Here is a 26087-nt window from a genome sequence, read left to right on the forward strand (position 1 = left end):
CGCTATCTGTATGAAATTGGAAATATCTACACCGCCATCTGTATGAACATGGAAATATCTGCACCGCCATCTGTATGAACATATAAATATCTACACCGCTGTCTGTATTAAGATGGAGATATCTACACCGCTATCTGTATAAACATGGAAATATCTACACCGCTATGTGTATAAACATGTAAATATCTACACCGCTATCTGTATAAACATGGAAATATCTACACCGCTACCTGTATAACCATGGAAATATCAGCACCGCTATCGGAATGAATATGGAAATATCTACACCGCCATCTCTATGAACATGGAAATATCTTCACCGCCATCTGTATGAACATGGATATATCTACACCGACATCTGGATGAACATGGAAATATCTACACCGCTATCTGCAAAACATGGAAATATCTACACCGCTAAATGTATGATCATGGAAATATCTACACCGCTATCTGTATGAACATGGAAATATCAACGCAGCTATCTGTGTAAACATGCATACACCTTCACCGCTATCTGTATAAACATGGAAATATCTACAACGCTATCTCTATAAACATGGAAATATCTACACCGCTATCTTTTTGAACATGGAAATATCTAAACCGCTATGTGCATGAAAATGGAAATATCTACACAGCTATCTGCATATACATGGAAATATCTACACAGCTATCTCTTTACACATGGAAATAACTACACCTCTATCTGTATGAACATGGAAATATCTTCACTGCCATCTGTATGAACATGGATATATCTACACAGCCATCTGGATGAACATGGAAATATCTACACCGCTATCAGTATGAACATGGAAATATCTACACCGCTATCTGTGTAAACATGCATACATCTTCACCGCTATCTGTATAAACATTGAAATATCTACACCGCTATCTGTATAAACATGCATACATCTTCACCGCTATCTGTATAAACATGGAAATATCTACACAGCTATCTTTATGAACATGGAAATATCTACACCGCTAACTGTTTGAACAGGGAAATATATACACTGCTATCTGCATGAAAATGGAAATATCTACACAGCTATCTGCGTATACATGGAAATATCTACACAGCTATCTCTTTACACTTGGAAATAACTACACCGCTATCTGTATGAAATTGGAAATATCTACACCGCCATCTGTATGAACATGGAAATATCTGCACCGCCATCTGTATGAACATATAAATATCTACACCGCTGTCTGTATTAAGATGGAGATATCTACACCGCTATCTGTATAAACATGGAAATATCTACACCGCTATGTGTATAAACATGTAAATATCTACACCGCTATCTGTATAAACATGGAAATATCTACACCGCTACCTGTATAACCATGGAAATATCAGCACCGCTATCGGAATGAATATGGAAATATCTACACCGCCATCTCTATGAACATGGAAATATCTTCACCGCCATCTGTATGAACATGGATATATCTACACCGACATCTGGATGAACATGGAAATATCTACACCGCTATCTGCAAAACATGGAAATATCTACACCGCTAAATGTATGAACATGGAAATATCTACACCGCTATCTGTATGAACATGGAAATATCAACGCAGCTATCTGTGTAAACATGCATACACCTTCACCGCTATCTGTATAAACATGGAAATATCTACACCGCTATCTGTATGAACATGGAAATATCTACATCGCTATCTGTTTGAACATGGAAATATCTACACCACTATCTGCATGAAAATGGAAATATCTACACAGCTATCTGCATATACATGGAAATATCTACACAGCTATCTCTTTACACATGGAAATAACTACACCGCTATCTCTATAAACATGGAAATATCTACACCGCCATCTGTATGAACATGGAAATATCTGCACCGCCATCTGTATGAACATGTAAATATCTACACCGCCATCTGTATTAAGAAGGATATATCTACACCGCTATCTGTATAAACATGGAAATATATACACCGCTATCTGTATGAACATGGAAATATCTACACCGCTATCTGTGTAAACATGGAAATATGTACACAGCTACCTGTATAAACATGGAAGTATCAGCACCGCTATCGGTATGAACATGGCAATATCTACACGGCTATCTGTATGAACATGGAAATATCTACACCGCTATCTGTATGAACATGGAAATATCTTCACCGCCATCTGTATGAACATGGATATATCTACACAGCCATCTGGATGAACATGGAAATATCTACACGGCTATCTGTATGAACATGGAAATACAGACACCGCTATCTGTTTGAACATGGAAATATCTACACCGCTGTCTGTATGAACATGGAAATATCTTCACCGCCATCTGTATGAACATGGATATATCTACACAGCCATCTGGATGAACATGGAAATATCTGCACCGCTATCTGTATGAACATGGAAATACCTACACCGCTATCTGTATGAACATGGATATATCTACACAGCCATCTGGATGAACATGGAAATAGCCACACCGCTATCAGTGTAAACATGCATACATCTTCACCGCTATCTGTATAAACATGGAAATATCTACACTGCTATCTTTCTGAACATGGAAATATCTACACCACTAACTGAACAGGGAAATATATACACCGCTATCTGCATGAAAATGGAAATATCTACACCGCTATCTGTATGAACATGGAAATACATACACCGCTATCTGTTTGAACATGGAAATATCTACACCGCTATCTGTATGAACATGGAAATATCTTCACCGCCATCTGTATGAACATGGAAATATCTGCACCGCTATCTGTATGAACATGGAAATATCTACGCCGCTATCTGTATGAACATGGAAATAACTACACCGCTATCTGTATGAACATGGAAATATCTTCACCGCCATCTGTATGAACATGGATATATCTACACAGATATCTGGATGAACATGGAAATATCTACACCGCTATCAGTGTTAACATGCATACGTCTTCACCGCTATCTGTATAAACATGGAAATATCTACACCGCTATCTTTCTGAACATGGAAATATCTACACCACTAACTGTTTGAACAGGGAAATATATACACCGCTATCTGCATGAAAATGGAAATATCTAAACAGCTATCTGCATATACATGGAAATATCTACTCAGCTATCGCTTTACACATGTAAATAACTACACCGCTATCTGTATGAACATGGAAATATCTACACCGCCATCTGTATGAACATGGAAATATCTGAACCGCCATCTGTATGAACATATAAATATCTACACCGCCATCTGTATTAAGATGGAGATATCTACACCGCTATCTGTATAAACATGGAAATATCTGCGCCGCTATCTGTATAAACATGGAAATATCTACACCGCTATCTGTATAAACATGGAAATATCTACACCGCTACCTGTATAAACATGGAAATATCAGCACCGCTATCGGAATGAATATGGAAATATCTACACCGCCATCTCTATGAACATGGAAATATGTTCACCGCCATCTGTATGAACATGGATATATCTACACAGCCATCTGTATGAACATGGAAATATCTACACCGCTATCTGTATGAACATGGAAATGTCTACACCGCTATCTGTATTAACATGGAAATATCTTCACCGCCATCTGAATGAACATGGATATGTCTACACAGCCATCTGGATGAACATGGAAATATCTACACCACTATCTGTATGAACATGGAAATATCAACACAGCTATCAGTGTAAACATGCATACATCTTCACCGCTATCTGTATAAACATGGAAATATCTACACCGCTATCTGTATGAACATGGAAATATCTACATCGCTATCTGTTTGAACATGGAAATATCTACACCACTATCTGCATGAAAATGGAAATATCTACACAGCTATCTGCATATACATGGAAATATCTACACAGCTATCTCTTTACACATGGAAATAACTACACCGCTATCTCTATAAACATGGAAATATCTACACCGCCATCTGTATGAACATGGAAATATCTACACCGCCATCTGTATTAAGAAGGAGATATCTACACCGCTATCTGTATAAACATGGAAATATCTACACCGCTATCTGTATGAACATGGAAATATCTACACCGCTATCTGTATAAACATGGAAATATGTACACAGCTACCTTTATAAACATGGACGTATCAGCACCGCTATCGTTATGAACATGGCAATATCTACACGGCTATCTGTATGAACATGGAAATATCTACACCACTATCTGTATGAACATGGAAATATCTTCACCGCCATCTGTATGAACATGGATATATCTACACAGCCATCTGGATGAACATGGAAATATCTACACAGCTATCTGTACGAACATGGAAATATCTACACCGCTATCTGTATGAACATGGAAATATCTACACCGCTATCTTTATGAACATGGAAATATCTACACCGCTAACTGTTTGAACAGGGAAATATATACACCGCTATGTGCATGAAAAGGGAAATATCTACACCGCTATCTGTATGAACATGGAAATACATACACCGCTATCTGTATGAACATGGAAATATCTACACCGCTATCTGTATTAACATGGAAATATCTACACCGCTATCTGTATGAACATGGAAATATCTTCACCGCTATCTGTATGAACATGGATACATGTACACAGCCATCTGGATGAACATGGAAATATCTGCACCGCTATCTGTATGAACATGGAAATATCTACACTGCTATCTGTATGAACATGGATATATCTACACAGCCATCTAGATGAACATGGAAATATCTACACCGCTATGTGTGTAAACATGCATACTTCTTCACCGCTGTCTGTATAAAATTGGAACTATCTGCACCGCTATCTTTATGAACATGGAAATATCTACACCGCTATCTGTGTAAATATGCATACATCTTCACCGCAACCAGTATAAACATGGAAATATCTTCACCGCTATCTGTATGAACATGGAAATATCTACACCGCTATCTGTTTGAACATGTAAATATCTACACCGCTATCTGAATGAAAATGGAAATATCTACACAGCTATCTGCATATACATGGAAATATCTACACAGCTATCTCTTTACACATGGAAATAACTACACCGCTATCTATATGAACATGGAAATATCTACACCACCATCTGTATGAACATGGAATTATCCGCACCGCCATCTGTATGAACATATAAATATCCACACGGCCATCTGTATTATGTTGGAGATATCTACACCGCTATCTGTATAAACATGGAAATATCTACACCGCTATCTGTATAAACATGGAAATATCTACACCGCTACCTGTATAAACATGGAAATATCAGCACCGCTATCTGTATGAACATGGAAATACCTACACCGCTATCTGTATGAACATGGAAATATGTACACCGATATCTGTATGAACATGGAAATATCTTCACCACCATCTGTATGAACATAGATACATCTACACAGCCATCTGGATGAACATGGAAATATCAACACCGCTGTCTGTATGAACATGGAAATATCTACACCGCTATCTGTATGAACATGGAAATATCTACACCGCTATCTGTATGAACATGGAAATATCTGCACCGCCGTCTGTATGAACATGGATATATCTACACAGCCATCTGGATGAACATGGAAATATCTACACTGCTATCTGTATGAACATGGAAATATCTACACCGCTATCTGTGTAAACATGCATACATCTTCACCGCTATCTGTATAAACATGGAAATATCTACAACGCTATCTCTATGAACATGGAAATATCTACACCGCTATCTGTTTGAACATGGAAATATCTAAACCGCTATGTGCATGAAAATGGAAATATCTACACAGCTATCTGCATACACATGGAAATATCTACACAGCTATCTCTTTACACATGGAAATAACTACAGCTCTATCTGTATGAACATGGAAATATCTTCACTGCCATCTGTATGAACATGGATATATCTACACAGCCATCTGGATGAACATGGAAATATCTACACCGCTATCTGCATGAAAATGGAAATATCTACACAGCTATCTGCATATACATGGAAATATCTACACAGCTATCTCTTTACACATGGAAATAACTACACTGCTATCTGTATGAACATGGAAATATCTACAACACCATCTGTATGAACATGGAAATATCCGCACCGCCGTCTGTATGAACATATAAATATCCACACGGCCATCTGTATTAAGTTGGAGATATCTACACCGATATCTGTATAAACATGGAAATATCTACACCGCTACCTGTATAAACATGGAAATATCAGCACCGCTATCTGTATGAACATGGAAATACCTAAACCGCTATCTGTATGAACATGGAAATATGTACACCGATATCTGTATGAACATGGAAATATCTTCACCACCATCTGTATGAACATAGATACATCTACACAGCTATCTGGATGAACATGGAAATATCAACACCGCTGTCTGTATGAACATGGAAATATCTACACCGCTATCTGTATGAACATGGAAATATCTACACCGCTATCTGTATGAACATGGAAATACATTCACCGCCGTCTGTATGAACATGGATATATCTACACAGCCATCTGGATGAACATGGAAATATCTACACTGCTATCTGTATGAACATGGAAATATCTACACCGCTATCTGTGTAAACATGCATACATCTTCACCGCTATCTGTATAAACATGGAAATATCTACACAGCTATCTTTATGAACATGGAAATATCTACACCGCTAACTGTTTGAACAGGGAAATATATACACTGCTATCTGCATGAAAATGGAAATATCTACACAGCTATCTGCATATACATGGAAATATCTACACAGCTATCCCTTTACACTTGGAAATAACTACACCGCTATCTGTATGAAATTGTATATATCTACACCGCCATCTGTATGAACATGGAAATATCTGCACCGCCATCTGTATGAACATATAAATATCTACACCGCCGTCTGTATTAAGATGGAGACATCTACACCGCTATCTCTATAAACATGGAAATATCTACACCGCTATGTGTATAAACATGTAAATATCTACACCGCTATCTGTATAAACATGGAAATATCTACACCGCTACCTGTATAACCATGGAAATATCAGCACCGCTATCGGAATGAACATGGAAATATCTACACCGCCATCTCAATGAACATGGAAATATCTTCACTGCCATCTGTATGAACATGGATATATCTACACAGCCATCTGTATGAACATGGAAATATCTACACCGCTATCTGTATGAACATGGAAATGTCTACACTGCTATATGTATCAACATGGAAATATCTTCACCGCCATCTGAATGAACATGGATATGTCTACACAGCCATCTGGATGAACATGGAAATATCTACACCACTATCTGTATGAACATGGAAATATCAACATAGCTATCGGTGTAAACATGCATACAACATCACCGCTGTCTGTATAAACATGGAAATATCTACACCGCTATCTGTATGAACATGGAAATATCTACATCGCTATCTGTTTGAACATGGAAATATATACACCACTATCTGCATGAAAATGGAAATATCTACACAGCTATCTGCATATACATGGAAATATCTACACAGCTATCTCTTTACACATGGAAATAACTACACCGCTATCTCTATAAACATGGAAATATCTACACCGCCATCTGTATGAACATGGAAATATCTGCACCGCCATCTGTATGAACATGTAAATATCTGCACCGCCATCTGTATTAAGAAGGAGATATCTACACCGCTATCTGTATAAACATGGAAATATCTACACCGCTATCTGTATGAACATGGAAATATCTACACCGCTATCTGTATAAACATGGAAATATGTACACAGCTACCTGTATAAACATGGAAGTATCAGCACCGCTATCGGTATGAACATGGCAATATCTACACGGCTATCTGTATGAACATGGAAATATCTACACCGCTATCTGTATGAACATGGAAATATCTTCACCGCCATCTGTATGAACACGGATATATCTACACAGCCATCTGGATGAACATGGAAATATCTACACCGCTAACTGTACGAACATGGAAATATCTACACCGCTATCTGTATGAACATGGAAATATCTACACCGCTATCTGTATGAACATGGAAATATCTACACCGCTATCTGTATGAACATGGAAATATCTTCTCTGCCATCTGTATGAACATGGATATATCTACAGAGCCATCTGGATGAACATGGATATATCTACACCGCTATCTGTATGAACATGGAAATATTTACACCGCTATCTGTATGAACATGGAAATATCTTCTCTGACATCTGTATGTATGAACATGGATATATCTACACAGCCATCTGGATGAACATGGAAATATCTACACCGCTATCAGTAAGAACATGGAAATATCTACACCGCCATCTGTATGAACATGGATATATCTACACAGCCATCTGTATAAACATGGAAATATCTACACCGCTATATGTATGAACATGGAAATATCTACACAGCTATCTGTTTGAACATGGAAATATCTACACCGCTATCTGCATGAAAATGGAAATATCTGCACAGCTATCTGCATATATATGGATATATCTACACAGCTATCTCTTTACACTTGGAAATAACTACACCGCTATCTCTATAAACATGGAAATATCTACACCGCCATCTGTATGAACATGGAAATATCTGCAACGCCATCTGTATGAACATATAAATGTCTACACAGCCATCTGTAATAAGAAGGAGATACCTACACCGCTATCTGTATAAAGATGGAAATATCAGCACCGCCATCTGTATGAACATGTAAATATCTACACCGCCATCTGTATTAAGAAGGAGATATCTACACCGCTATCTGTATAAACATGGGAATATCTACACCGCTATCTGTATGAACATGGAAACATCTACACCGCTATCTGTATAAACATGGAAATATGTACACAGCTACCTGTATAAACATGGAAGTATCAGCACCGCTATCGGTATGAACATGGCAATATCTACACGGCTATCTGTATGAACATGGAAATATCTACACCGCTATCTGTATGAACATGGAAATATCTTCACCGCCATCTGTATGAACATGGATATATCTACACAGCCATCTGGATGAACATGGAAATATCTACACCGCTATCTGTATGAACATGGAAATACATACACCGCTATCTGTTCGAACATGGAAATATCTACACCGCTATCTGTATGAACATGGAAATATCTTCACCGCCATCTGTATGAACATGGATATATCTACACAGCCATCTGGATGAACATGAATTTATCTGCACCGCTATCTGTATGAACATGGAAATATCTACACCGCTATCTGTATGAACATAGATATATCTACACAGCCATCTGGATGAACATGGAAATACCTACACCGCTATCAGTGTAAACGTCCATACATCTTCACCGCTATCTGTATAAACATGGGAATATCTACACCGCTATCTTTCTGAACATGGAAATATCTACACCACTAACTGAACAGGGAAATATATACACCGCTATCTGCATGAAAATGGAAATATCTACACCGCTATCTGTATGAACATGGAAATACATACACCGCTATCTGTTTGAACATGGAAATATCTACACCGCTATCTGTATGAACATGGAAATATCTTCACCGCCATCTGTATGAACATGGAAATATCTGCACCGCTATCTGTATGAACATGGAAATATCTATGCCGCTATCTGTATGAACATGGAAATATCTACACCGCTATCTGTATGAACATGGAAATATCTTCACCGCCATCTGTATGAACATGGATATATCTACACAGCCATCTGGATGAACATGGAAATATCTACACCGCTATCAGTATGAACATGGAAATATCTACACCGCTATCTGTGTAAACATGCATACATCTTCACTGCTATCTGTATAAACATGGAAATATCTACACAGCTATCTTTATGAACATGGAAATATCTACACCGCTAACTGTTTGAACAGGGAAATATATACACTGCTATCTGCATGAAAATGGAAATATCTACACAGCTATCTGCATATACATGGAAATATCTACACAGCTATCTCTTTACACTTGGAAATAACTACACCGCTATCTGTATGAAATTGGAAATATCTACACCGCCATCTGTATGAACATGGAAATATCTGCACCGCCATCTGTATGCACATATAAATATCTACACCGCCATCTGTATTAAGATGGAGATATCTACACCGCTATCTGTATGAACTTGGAAATATCTACACCGCTATCTGTATGAACATGGAAATATCTTTACCGCCATCTGTATGAACATGGATATATCTACACAGCCATCTGGATGAACATGGAAATATCTACACCGCTATCTGTATGAACATGGAAATTGCTACACCGCTATCTGTATGAACATGGAAATATCTACACCACAATCTGTAGGAACATAGAAATATCTACACCGCTATCTGTACGAACATGGAAATATCTTCACCGCCATATGTATGAACATGTATATATCTACACAGCCATCTGGATGAACATGGAAATATCTAAACCGCTATCTGCATGAACATGGAAATAGCAACACCGCTATCTGTATGAACATGGAAATATATACACCGCCATCTGTATGAACATGGAAATATCTGCACCGCCATCTGTATGAACATATAAATATCTACACCGACATCTGTATTAAGATGGAGATATCTACACCGCTGTCTGTATAAACCTGGAAATAACTACGCCGCTATCTGTATAAACATGGAAATATCTACACCGCTATCTGTATAAACATGGAAATATCTACACCGCTACCTGTATAAACTTGGAAATATCAGCAACGCAATCTGTATGAACATGGAAATATCAGCCCCTCTATCTGTATGAACATGGAAATATCTACACCACTATCTGTATGAACATGGAAATATCTATACCGCTATCTGTATGAACATGGAATTATCTTCATCGCCATCTGTATGAACATGGATATGTCTACACAGCCATCTGGATGAACATGGAAATATCTACACGGCTATCTGAATGAACATGGAAATAGCTACACCGCTATCTGTATGAACATGGAAATAGCTACACCACTATCTGTATGAACATGGAAATATCTACACCGCTATCTGCATGAACATGGAAATATCTTCACCGCCATCTGTATGAACATGGAAATATCTACAACGCTGTCTGCATGAAAATGGAAATATCTACACAGCTATCTGCATATACATGGAAATATCTACACAGCTATCCCTTTACACATGGAAATAACTACACCGCTATCTGTATGAACATGGAAATATCTACACCACCATCTGTATAAACATGGAAATATCTTCACCGCTATCTGTGTAAACATGCATACATCTTCACCGCTATCTGTGTAAACATGGAAATATCTTCACCGCCATCTGTATGAACATGGATATATCTACACAGCCATCTGGATGAACATGGAAATATCTACACCGCTATCTGTATGAACGTGGAATTATCTTCACCGCCATCTGTATGAACATGAATATATCTACACAGCCATCTGGATGAACATGGAAATAACTACACCGCTATCTGTATGAACATGGAAATAGCTACACTGCTAACTGTATGAACATGGAAATATCTACACCACTATCTGTATGAACATGGAAATATCTACACCGCTATCTGTATAAACATGGAAATATCTTCACCGCCATCTGTATGAGCATGGATATATCTACACAGCCATCTGGATGAACATGGACATACCTACACCGCTATCTGCATGAACTTGGAAATAGCTACACCGCTATCTGTATGAACATGGAAATATCTACACCACTATCTGTATGAACATGGACATATCTACACGGCTATCTCTATGAACATGGATATATCAACACAGCCATCTGGATGAACATGGAAATATCTACACCGCTATCTGTGTAAACATGCATACATCTTCACCGCTATCTGCATAAACATGGAAATATATACACCGCTACCTGTATAAACATGGAAAAATCAGCACCGCCATCTGTATGAACATGGATATATCTACACAGCCATCTGGAAGATCATGGAAATATCTACACCGCTATCTGTATGAACATGGAAATATCTACACTGCTATCTGTGTAAACATGCATACAACTTCACCGCTATCTGTACAATCATGGAAATATCTACACCACTATCTGTATGAACATGGAAATATCTACACCGCTATCTGTTTGAACATGGAAATATCTACACCGCTATCTGCATGAAAATGGAAATATCTACACAGCTATCTGCATATACATGGAAATATCTACACAGCTATCTCTTTACACATGGAAATAACTACACCGCTATCTCTATAAACATGGAAATATCTACACCTCCGTCTGTATGAACATGGAAATATCAGCACCGCCATCTGTATGAACATATAAATATCTACACCGCCATCTGTATTAAGATGGAGATATCTACACCGCTATCTGTATAAACATGGAAATATCTACACGGCTATCTGTATAAACATGGAAATATCTACACCGCTATCTGTATGAACATGGAAATATCTACACCGCTATCTGTATGAACATGGAAATATCTACACCGCTATCTGTATGAACATGGAATTATGTTCACCGCCATCTGTATGAACATGGATATGTCTACACAGCCATCTGGATGAACATGGAAATATCTACACCGCTATCTGTATGAACATGGAAATAGCTACACCGCTATCTGTATGAACATGGAAATATCTACACCACTATCTGTATAAACATGGAAATATCTACACCGCTATCTGTATGAACATGGAAATATCTTCACCCCCATCTGTATGAACATGGATATATCTACACAGCCATCTGGATGAACATGGAAATATCTACACAGCCATATGGATGAACATGGAAATATCTACACCGCTATCTGAATGAACATGGAAATAGCTACCCCGCTATCTGTATGAACATGGAAATAGCTACAACACCATCTGTATGTACATGGAAATATCTTCACCGCCATCTGTATGAACATGGATATATCTACACAGCCTTCTGGATGATCATGGAAATATCTACACCGCTATCTGTATGAACATGGAAATATCTACACCGCTACCTGTATAAACATGGAAATATAAGCACCGCTATCTGTATGAACATGGAAATATCTACACAGCTATCTGTACGAACATGGAAATATCTACACCGCTATCTGTATGAACATGGAAATAGCTGCACCGCTATCTGCATGAACATGGAAATATCTACACCGCTATCTGTATGAACATGGAAATATCTACACCGCTATCTGTATGAACATGGATATATCTACACAGCCATCTGGATGAACATTTAAATATCTACACCGCTATCTGTGTAAACATGGAAATATCTAAACTGCCATCTGTGTAAACATGAAAATACCTACACCGCCATCCCTATAAACATGGAAATATCTACACCGCTGTCTCTATAAACATGGAAATATCTACCACGCTATCTGTATAAACATGGAAATATCTACACCGCTATCTCTATAAACATGGAGATATCTACACCGCTATCTCTATAAACATGGAAATATCCACACAGCCATCTATATAAACATGGAAATATCTACACTACGCTCTGTATAAACCTGGAAATATCTACAGTGATATCTCTATAAACATGGAAACGTCTACACCGCTATCTCTATAAACATGGAAATATCTACACCGCTATCTGTGTAAACATGGAAATATCTACACCGCTGTCTGTGTAAACATGGAAATACCTACACCGCTATATCTATAAACATGGAAATATCTACACCGCCATCTGTATGGGTATGGAAATATCTACACCGCCATCTGTATAAACATGGAAATATCTACACCGTTATCTGTGTACACATGGAATTATCTACACCGCTATCTGTATAAACATGGAAATATCTACAATGCTATCTGTACAAACTTGGGAATAGCTACACCGCTATCTCTATATACATGCAAATATCTACACCGCTATCTGTGTAAACATGGAAATATCTATACCGATATCTCTGTAAACATGGAAATATCTACACCGCTATCTCTGTAAACATGGAAATATCTACAGAGTCATCTTTATAAACATGGAAATATCTACACCGCTATCTGTGTAAACATGGAAATATCTACACCGCTATCTCTAAAAACATGGAAAGATCTACACCATTATGTGTATAAACACGGAAATATCTACACCGCTATCAGTATAAACATGGAAATATCTACACCGCCATCTGTATGAACGTGGAAATGTCTAAACCGCCATCTCTATAAACATGTAAATATCTACACCGCCCTCTGTAGGAATATGGAAATATCTACAACGCTATCTGTTTAAACATTGAAATATCTACACCGCTATCTGCCTAGAATTGGAAATATCTACACCGCTATCTGCATAAACTTGGAAATACCTACACCGCTATCTGTGTACACATGGAAATTTCTACACCAACAACTGTAGGAACATGAATATATCTACACCGCCAACTCTAAAACATTGAAATATCTACACCGCTATCTGTATAAACATGGAAATATCTACACCGCTATCTGTGTAAACATGGAAATATCTACACCGCCATATCTATAAACATGGAAATATCTTCAACTCCATCTGTATGAACATGGATACATCTACACTGCTATCTGTATAAACATGGAAATATCTACACCGCCATCAGTAGGAAAATGAATATATCTACACCGCCATCTGTATGAACAGGGAACTATGTACACCACAATCTGTATCAACATGAAAATACCTACACCGCCATCTGTATCACAATGGAAATATCTGCACCGCCATCTCAATAACAATGGAAATATCTAAACCGCCGTCTGTATGGAAATGGAAAAATCTACACCACCATCTGTATAAAGGTGGAAATATCTACACCGCTATCTGTGTGAACATGGAAATATCTACAACGCTATCTGTAAAAACATGGAAATATCTACACCTCCATCTGTATAAACATGGAAATATCTACACCGCCATCTGTAGAAACATGGAAATATCTACACCGCCATCTCTATAAACATGGAAATATCTACACAGATATCTGTATAAACATTTAAATATCTACACCGCCATCTGTATAAACATAGAAATATCTACACCGCCATCTGTATGAACATGGAAATATGTACACCGCCATCTGTATTAATGTGGAAATATCTACACCGCTATCTGTATGAACATGGCAATATGTACACCGCTACCTGTATTAACATGGAAATATCTACACCGCTATCTGTATAAACATGGAAATATCTACACCGCTGTCTCTATAAACATGGAAATATGTGCGCCGCTATCTCTATAATTATAGAAATATATACACCTCTGTCTCTATAAACATGGAAATATCTACAATGCTATCTGTATAAACATGGAAATATCTACACCGCTATCTGTATAAACATGGAAATATCTACACCGCTATCTCTATAAACATGGATATATCTACACCGCTATCTCTATAAACATGGAAATATCTACACCACTATCTGTATGAACATGGAAATATCCACACCGCTATCTGTATAGACATGGAAATATCTACACCGCTATCTGCATGAAAATGGAAATATCTACACAGCTATCTGCATATACATGGAAATATCTACACAGCTATCTCTTTACACATGGAAATAACTACACCGCTATCTCTACTAACATGGAAATATCTACACCGCCGTCTGTATGAACATGGAAATATCAGCACCGCCATCTGTATGAAAATATAAATATCTACACCGCCATCTGTATTAAGATGGAGATATCTACACCGCAATCTGTATAAACATGGAAATATCTACACGGCTATCTGTATAAACATGGAAATATCTACACCACTATCTGTATGAACATGGAAATATTTACACCGCTATCTGTATGAACATGGAAATATCTACACCGCTATCTGTATGAACATGGAATTATCTTCACCGCCATCTGTATGAACATGGATATGTCTACACAGCCATCTGGATGAACATGGAAATATCTACACCTCTATCTGTATGAACATGGAAATAGCTACACCGCTATCTGTATGAACATGGAAATATCTACACCGCTATCTGTATAAACATGGAAATATCTACACCGCTATCTGTATGAACATGGAAATATCTTCACCCCCATCTGTATGAACATGGATATATCTACACAGCCATCTGGATGAACATGGAAATATCTACACAGCCATATGGATGAACATGGAAATATCTACACCGCTATCTGAATGAACATGGAAATAGCTACACCGCTATCTGTATGAACATGGAAATAGCTACAACACCATCTGTATGTACATGGAAATATCTGCACCGCCATCTGAATGAACATACAAATATCTACACCGCCATCTGTATTAAGATGGAGATATCTACACCGCTATCTGTATAAACCTGGAAATATCTACACCGCTATCTGTATAAACATGGAAATATCCACACCACTATCTGTATAAACATGAAAATATCCACACCGCTACCTGTATAAACATGGAAATATCAGCACCGCTATATGTATGAACATGGAAATATCTACACCGCTATCTGCACAAACATGGAAATATCTACACCGCTATCTGTATGAACATGGAAATATCTTCACCGCCATCTGTATGAACATGGATATATCTACACAGCCTTCTGGATGATCATGGAAATATCTACACCGCTATCTGTATGAACATGGAAATATCTACACCGCTACCTGTATAAACATGGAAATATAAGCACCGCTATCTGTATGAACATGGAAATATCTACACAGCTATCTGTACGAACATGGAAATATCTACACCGCTATCTGTATGAACATGGAAATAGCTGCACCGCTATCTGTATGAACTTGGAAATATCTACACCGCTATCTGTATGAACATGGAAATATCTACACCGCTATCTGTATGAACATGGAAATATCTACACAGCCATCTGGATGAACATTTAAATATCTACACCGCTATCTGTATGAAAATGAAAATATCTTCACCGCTATCTGTGTAAACTTGCATACATCTTCACCGCTATCTGTATAAACATGGAAATATCTACACCGCTATCTGTATGAACATGGAAATATCTACACCGCTATCTGTTTGAACATGGAAATATCTAAACCGCTATCTGCATGAAAATGGAGATATCTACACAGCTATCTGCTTATACATGGAAATATCTACACCGCTATCTCTTTACACATGGAAATAACCACACCGCTATCTGTATGAACATGGAAATATCTACACCGCCCTCTGTATGAACATGGAAATATCTGCACGGCCATATGTATGAACATATAAATATCTACACCGACATCTGTATTAAGATGGAGATATCTACACTGCTATCTGTATAAACATGGAAATATCTACACCGCTATCTGTATGAATATGGAAATATCTACACCGCTACCTATATAAACATGGAAATATCAGCACCGCTATCTGTATGAACATGGAAATATCAGCCCCTCTATCTGTATGAACATGGAAATATCTACACCACTATCTGTATGAACATGGAAATATTTACACCGCTATCTGTATGAACATGGAAATATCTACACCGCTATCTGTATGAACATGGAATTATCTTCACCGCCATCTGTATGAACATGGATATGTCTACACAGCCATCTGTATGAACATGGAAATATCTACACCGCTATCTGTATGAACATGGAAATAGCTACACCGCTATCTGTATGAACATGGAAATATCTACACCGCTATCTGTATAAACATGGAAATATCTACACCGCTATCTGTATGAACATGGAAATATCTTCACCCCCATCTGTATGAACATGGATATATCTACACAGCCATCTGGATGAACATGGAAATATCTACACAGCCATATGGATGAACATGGAAATATCTACACCGCTATCTGAATGAACATGGAAATAGCTACACCGCTATCTGTATGAACATGGAAATAGCTACAACACCATCTGTATGTACATGGAAATATCTGCACCGCCATCTGAATGAACATACAAATATCTACACCGCCATCTGTATTAAGATGGAGATATCTACACCGCTATCTGTGTAAACCTGGAAATATCTACACCGCTATCTGTATAAACATGGAAATATCCACACCACTATCTGTATAAACATGGAAATATCCACACCGCTACCTGTATAAACATGGAAATATCAGCACCGCTATATGTATGAACATGGAAATATCTACACCGCTATCTGCACAAACATGGAAATATCTACACCGCTATCTGTATGAACATGGAAATATCTTCACCGCCATCTGTATGAACATGGATATATCTACACAGCCTTCTGGATGATCATGGAAATATCTACACCGCTATCTGTATGAACATGGAAATATCTACACCGCTACCTGTATAAACATGGAAATATAAGCACCGCTATCTGTATGAACATGGAAATATCTACACAGCTATCTGTACGAACATGGAAATATCTACACCGCTATCTGTATGAACATGGAAATAGCTGCACCGCTATCTGTATGAACATGGAAATATCTACACCGCTATCTGTATGAACATGGAAATATCTACACTGCTATCTGTATGAACATGGAAATATCTACACAGCCATCTGGATGAACATTTAAATATCTACACCGCTATCTGTATGAACATGAAAATATCTTCACCGCTATCTGCTTATACATGGAAATATCTACACCGCTATCTCTTTACACATGGAAATAACCACACCGCTATCTGTATGAAAATGGAAATATCTACATCGCCCTCTGTATGAACATGGAAATATCTGCACGGCCATATGTATGAACATATAAATATCTACACCGCCATCTGTATTAAGATGGAGATATCTACACTGCTATCTGTATAAACATGGAAATATCTACACCGCTATCTGTATGAACATGGAAATATCTACACCGCTACCTATATAAACATGGAAATATCAGCACCGCTATCTGTATGAACATGGAAATATCAGCCCCTCTATCTGTATGAACATGGAAATAGCTACACCACTATCTGTATGAACATGGAAATATCTACACCGCTATCTGCATGAACATGGAAATATCTTCACCGCCATCTGTATGAACATGGAAATATCTACAACGCTGTCTGCATGAAAATGGAAATATCTACACAGCTATCTGCATATACATGGAAATATCTACACAGCTATCCCTTTACACATGGAAATAACTACACCGCTATCTGTATGAACATGGAAATATCTACACCACCATCTGTATAAACATGGAAATATCTTCACCGCTATCTGTGTAAACATGCATACATCTTCACCGCTATCTGTGTAAACATGGAAATATCTTCACCGCCATCTGTATGAACATGGATATATCTACACAGCCATCTGGATGAACATGGAAATATCTACACCGCTATCTGTATGAACGTGGAATTATCTTCACCGCCATCTGTATGAACATGAATATATCTACAAAGCCATCTGGATGAACATGGAAATAACTACACCGCTATCTGTATGAACATGGAAATAGCTACACTGCTAACTGTATGAACATGGAAATATCTACACCACTATCTGTATGAACATGGAAATATCTACACCGCTATCTGTATAAACATGGAAATATCTTCACCGCCATCTGTATGAGCATGGATATATCTACACAGCCATCTGGATGAACATGGACATACCTACACCGCTATCTGCATGAACTTGGAAATAGCTACACCGCTATCTGTATGAACATGGAAATATCTACACCACTATCTGTATGAACATGGACATATCTACACGGCTATCTCTATGAACATGGATATATCAACACAGCCATCTGGATGAACATGGAAATATCTACACCGCTATCTGTGTAAACATGCATACATCTTCACCGCTATCTGCATAAACATGGAAATATATACACCGCTACCTGTATAAACATGGAAAAATCAGCACCGCCATCTGTATGAACATGGATATATCTACACAGCCATCTGGAAGATCATGGAAATATCTACACCGCTATCTGTATGAACATGGAAATATCTACACTGCTATCTGTGTAAACATGCATACAACTTCACCGCTATCTGTACAATCATGGAAATATCTACACCACTATCTGTATGAACATGGAAATATCTACACCGCTATCTGTTTGAACATGGAAATATCTACACCGCTATCTGCATGAAAATGGAAATATCTACACAGCTATCTGCATATACATGGAAATATCTACACAGCTATCTCTTTACACATGGAAATAACTACACCGCTATCTCTATAAACATGGAAATATCTACACCTCCGTCTGTATGAACATGGAAATATCAGCACCGCCATCTGTATGAACATATAAATATCTACACCGCCATCTGTATTAAGATGGAGATATCTACACCGCTATCTGTATAAACATGGAAATATCTACACGGCTATCTGTATAAACATGGAAATATCTACACCGCTATCTGTATGAACATGGAAATATCTACACCGCTATCTGTATGAACATGGAAATATCTACACCGCTATCTGTATGAACATGGAATTATGTTCACCGCCATCTGTATGAACATGGATATGTCTACACAGCCATCTGGATGAACATGGAAATATCTACACCGCTATCTGTATGAACATGGAAATAGCTACACCGCTATCTGTATGAACATGGAAATATCTACACCACTATCTGTATAAACATGGAAATATCTACACCGCTATCTGTATGAACATGGAAATATCTTCACCCCCATCTGTATGAACATGGATATATCTACACAGCCATCTGGATGAACATGGAAATATCTACACAGCCATATGGATGAACATGGAAATATCTACACCGCTATCTGAATGAACATGGAAATAGCTACCCCGCTATCTGTATGAACATGGAAATAGCTACAACACCATCTGTATGTACATGGAAATATCTTCACCGCCATCTGTATGAACATGGATATATCTACACAGCCTTCTGGATGATCATGGAAATATCTACACCGCTATCTGTATGAACATGGAAATATCTACACCGCTACCTGTATAAACATGGAAATATAAGCACCGCTATCTGTATGAACATGGAAATATCTACACAGCTATCTGTACGAACATGGAAATATCTACACCGCTATCTGTATGAACATGGAAATAGCTGCACCGCTATCTGCATGAACATGGAAATATCTACACCGCTATCTGTATGAACATGGAAATATCTACACCGCTATCTGTATGAACATGGATATATCTACACAGCCATCTGGATGAACATTTAAATATCTACACCGCTATCTGTGTAAACATGGAAATATCTAAACTGCCATCTGTGTAAACATGAAAATACCTACACCGCCATCCCTATAAACATGGAAATATCTACACCGCTGTCTCTATAAACATGGAAATATCTACCACGCTATCTGTATAAACATGGAAATATCTACACCGCTATCTCTATAAACATGGAGATATCTACACCGCTATCTCTATAAACATGGAAATATCCACACAGCCATCTATATAAACATGGAAATATCTACACTACGCTCTGTATAAACCTGGAAATATCTACAGTGATATCTCTATAAACATGGAAACGTCTACACCGCTATCTCTATAAACATGGAAATATCTACACCGCTATCTGTGTAAACATGGAAATATCTACACCGCTGTCTGTGTAAACATGGAAATACCTACACCGCTATATCTATAAACATGGAAATATCTACACCGCCATCTGTATGGGTATGGAAATATCTACACCGCCATCTGTATAAACATGGAAATATCTACACCGTTATCTGTGTACACATGGAATTATCTACACCGCTATCTGTATAAACATGGAAATATCTACAATGCTATCTGTACAAACTTGGGAATAGCTACACCGCTATCTCTATATACATGCAAATATCTACACCGCTATCTGTGTAAACATGGAAATATCTATACCGATATCTCTGTAAACATGGAAATATCTACACCGCTATCTCTGTAAACATGGAAATATCTACAGAGTCATCTTTATAAACATGGAAATATCTACACCGCTATCTGTGTAAACATGGAAATATCTACACCGCTATCTCTAAAAACATGGAAAGATCTACACCATTATGTGTATAAACACGGAAATATCTACACCGCTATCAGTATAAACATGGAAATATCTACACCGCCATCTGTATGAACGTGGAAATGTCTAAACCGCCATCTCTATAAACATGTAAATATCTACACCGCCCTCTGTAGGAATATGGAAATATCTACAACGCTATCTGTTTAAACATTGAAATATCTACACCGCTATCTGCCTAGAATTGGAAATATCTACACCGCTATCTGCATAAACTTGGAAATACCTACACCGCTATCTGTGTACACATGGAAATTTCTACACCAACAACTGTAGGAACATGAATATATCTACACCGCCAACTCTAAAACATTGAAATATCTACACCGCTATCTGTATAAACATGGAAATATCTACACCGCTATCTGTGTAAACATGGAAATATCTACACCGCCATATCTATAAACATGGAAATATCTTCAACTCCATCTGTATGAACATGGATACATCTACACTGCTATCTGTATAAACATGGAAATATCTACACCGCCATCAGTAGGAAAATGAATATATCTACACCGCCATCTGTATGAACAGGGAACTATGTACACCACAATCTGTATCAACATGAAAATACCTACACCGCCATCTGTATCACAATGGAAATATCTGCACCGCCATCTCAATAACAATGGAAATATCTAAACCGCCGTCTGTATGGAAATGGAAAAATCTACACCACCATCTGTATAAAGGTGGAAATATCTACACCGCTATCTGTGTGAACATGGAAATATCTACAACGCTATCTGTAAAAACATGGAAATATCTACACCTCCATCTGTATAAACATGGAAATATCTACACCGCCATCTGTAGAAACATGGAAATATCTACACCGCCATCTCTATAAACATGGAAATATCTACACAGATATCTGTATAAACATTTAAATATCTACACCGCCATCTGTATAAACATAGAAATATCTACACCGCCATCTGTATGAACATGGAAATATGTACACCGCCATCTGTATTAATGTGGAAATATCTACACCGCTATCTGTATGAACATGGCAATATGTACACCGCTACCTGTATTAACATGGAAATATCTACACCGCTATCTGTATAAACATGGAAATATCTACACCGCTGTCTCTATAAACATGGAAATATGTGCGCCGCTATCTCTATAATTATAGAAATATATACACCTCTGTCTCTATAAACATGGAAATATCTACAATGCTATCTGTATAAACATGGAAATATCTACACCGCTATCTGTATAAACATGGAAATATCTACACCGCTATCTCTATAAACATGGATATATCTACACCGCTATCTCTATAAACATGGAAATATCTACACCACTATCTGTATGAACATGGAAATATCCACACCGCTATCTGTATAGACATGGAAATATCTACACCGCTATCTGCATGAAAATGGAAATATCTACACAGCTATCTGCATATACATGGAAATATCTACACAGCTATCTCTTTACACATGGAAATAACTACACCGCTATCTCTACTAACATGGAAATATCTACACCGCCGTCTGTATGAACATGGAAATATCAGCACCGCCATCTGTATGAAAATATAAATATCTACACCGCCATCTGTATTAAGATGGAGATATCTACACCGCAATCTGTATAAACATGGAAATATCTACACGGCTATCTGTATAAACATGGAAATATCTACACCACTATCTGTATGAACATGGAAATATTTACACCGCTATCTGTATGAACATGGAAATATCTACACCGCTATCTGTATGAACATGGAATTATCTTCACCGCCATCTGTATGAACATGGATATGTCTACACAGCCATCTGGATGAACATGGAAATATCTACACCTCTATCTGTATGAACATGGAAATAGCTACACCGCTATCTGTATGAACATGGAAATATCTACACCGCTATCTGTATAAACATGGAAATATCTACACCGCTATCTGTATGAACATGGAAATATCTTCACCCCCATCTGTATGAACATGGATATATCTACACAGCCATCTGGATGAACATGGAAATATCTACACAGCCATATGGATGAACATGGAAATATCTACACCGCTATCTGAATGAACATGGAAATAGCTACACCGCTATCTGTATGAACATGGAAATAGCTACAACACCATCTGTATGTACATGGAAATATCTGCACCGCCATCTGAATGAACATACAAATATCTACACCGCCATCTGTATTAAGATGGAGATATCTACACCGCTATCTGTATAAACCTGGAAATATCTACACCGCTATCTGTATAAACATGGAAATATCCACACCACTATCTGTATAAACATGAAAATATCCACACCGCTACCTGTATAAACATGGAAATATCAGCACCGCTATATGTATGAACATGGAAATATCTACACCGCTATCTGCACAAACATGGAAATATCTACACCGCTATCTGTATGAACATGGAAATATCTTCACCGCCATCTGTATGAACATGGATATATCTACACAGCCTTCTGGATGATCATGGAAATATCTACACCGCTATCTGTATGAACATGGAAATATCTACACCGCTACCTGTATAAACATGGAAATATAAGCACCGCTATCTGTATGAACATGGAAATATCTACACAGCTATCTGTACGAACATGGAAATATCTACACCGCTATCTGTATGAACATGGAAATAGCTGCACCGCTATCTGTATGAACTTGGAAATATCTACACCGCTATCTGTATGAACATGGAAATATCTACACCGCTATCTGTATGAACATGGAAATATCTACACAGCCATCTGGATGAACATTTAAATATCTACACCGCTATCTGTATGAAAATGAAAATATCTTCACCGCTATCTGTGTAAACTTGCATACATCTTCACCGCTATCTGTATAAACATGGAAATATCTACACCGCTATCTGTATGAACATGGAAATATCTACACCGCTATCTGTTTGAACATGGAAATATCTAAACCGCTATCTGCATGAAAATGGAGATATCTACACAGCTATCTGCTTATACATGGAAATATCTACACCGCTATCTCTTTACACATGGAAATAACCACACCGCTATCTGTATGAACATGGAAATATCTACACCGCCCTCTGTATGAACATGGAAATATCTGCACGGCCATATGTATGAACATATAAATATCTACACCGCCATCTGTATTAAGATGGAGATATCTACACTGCTATCTGTATAAACATGGAAATATCTACACCGCTATCTGTATGAATATGGAAATATCTACACCGCTACCTATATAAACATGGAAATATCAGCACCGCTATCTGTATGAACATGGAAATATCAGCCCCTCTATCTGTATGAACATGGAAATATCTACACCACTATCTGTATGAACATGGAAATATTTACACCGCTATCTGTATGAACATGGAAATATCTACACCGCTATCTGTATGAACATGGAATTATCTTCACCGCCATCTGTATGAACATGGATATGTCTACACAGCCATCTGTATGAACATGGAAATATCTACACCGCTATCTGTATGAACATGGAAATAGCTACACCGCTATCTGTATGAACATGGAAATATCTACACCGCTATCTGTATAAACATGGAAATATCTACACCGCTATCTGTATGAACATGGAAATATCTTCACCCCCATCTGTATGAACATGGATATATCTACACAGCCATCTGGATGAACATGGAAATATCTACACAGCCATATGGATGAACATGGAAATATCTACACCGCTATCTGAATGAACATGGAAATAGCTACACCGCTATCTGTATGAACATGGAAATAGCTACAACACCATCTGTATGTACATGGAAATATCTGCACCGCCATCTGAATGAACATACAAATATCTACACCGCCATCTGTATTAAGATGGAGATATCTACACCGCTATCTGTGTAAACCTGGAAATATCTACACCGCTATCTGTATAAA

This window comes from Gorilla gorilla, chromosome 7 (assembly GCF_029281585.2).
Source record: "Gorilla gorilla gorilla isolate KB3781 chromosome 7, NHGRI_mGorGor1-v2.1_pri, whole genome shotgun sequence".
Lineage (NCBI taxonomy): Eukaryota > Metazoa > Chordata > Mammalia > Primates > Hominidae > Gorilla > Gorilla gorilla.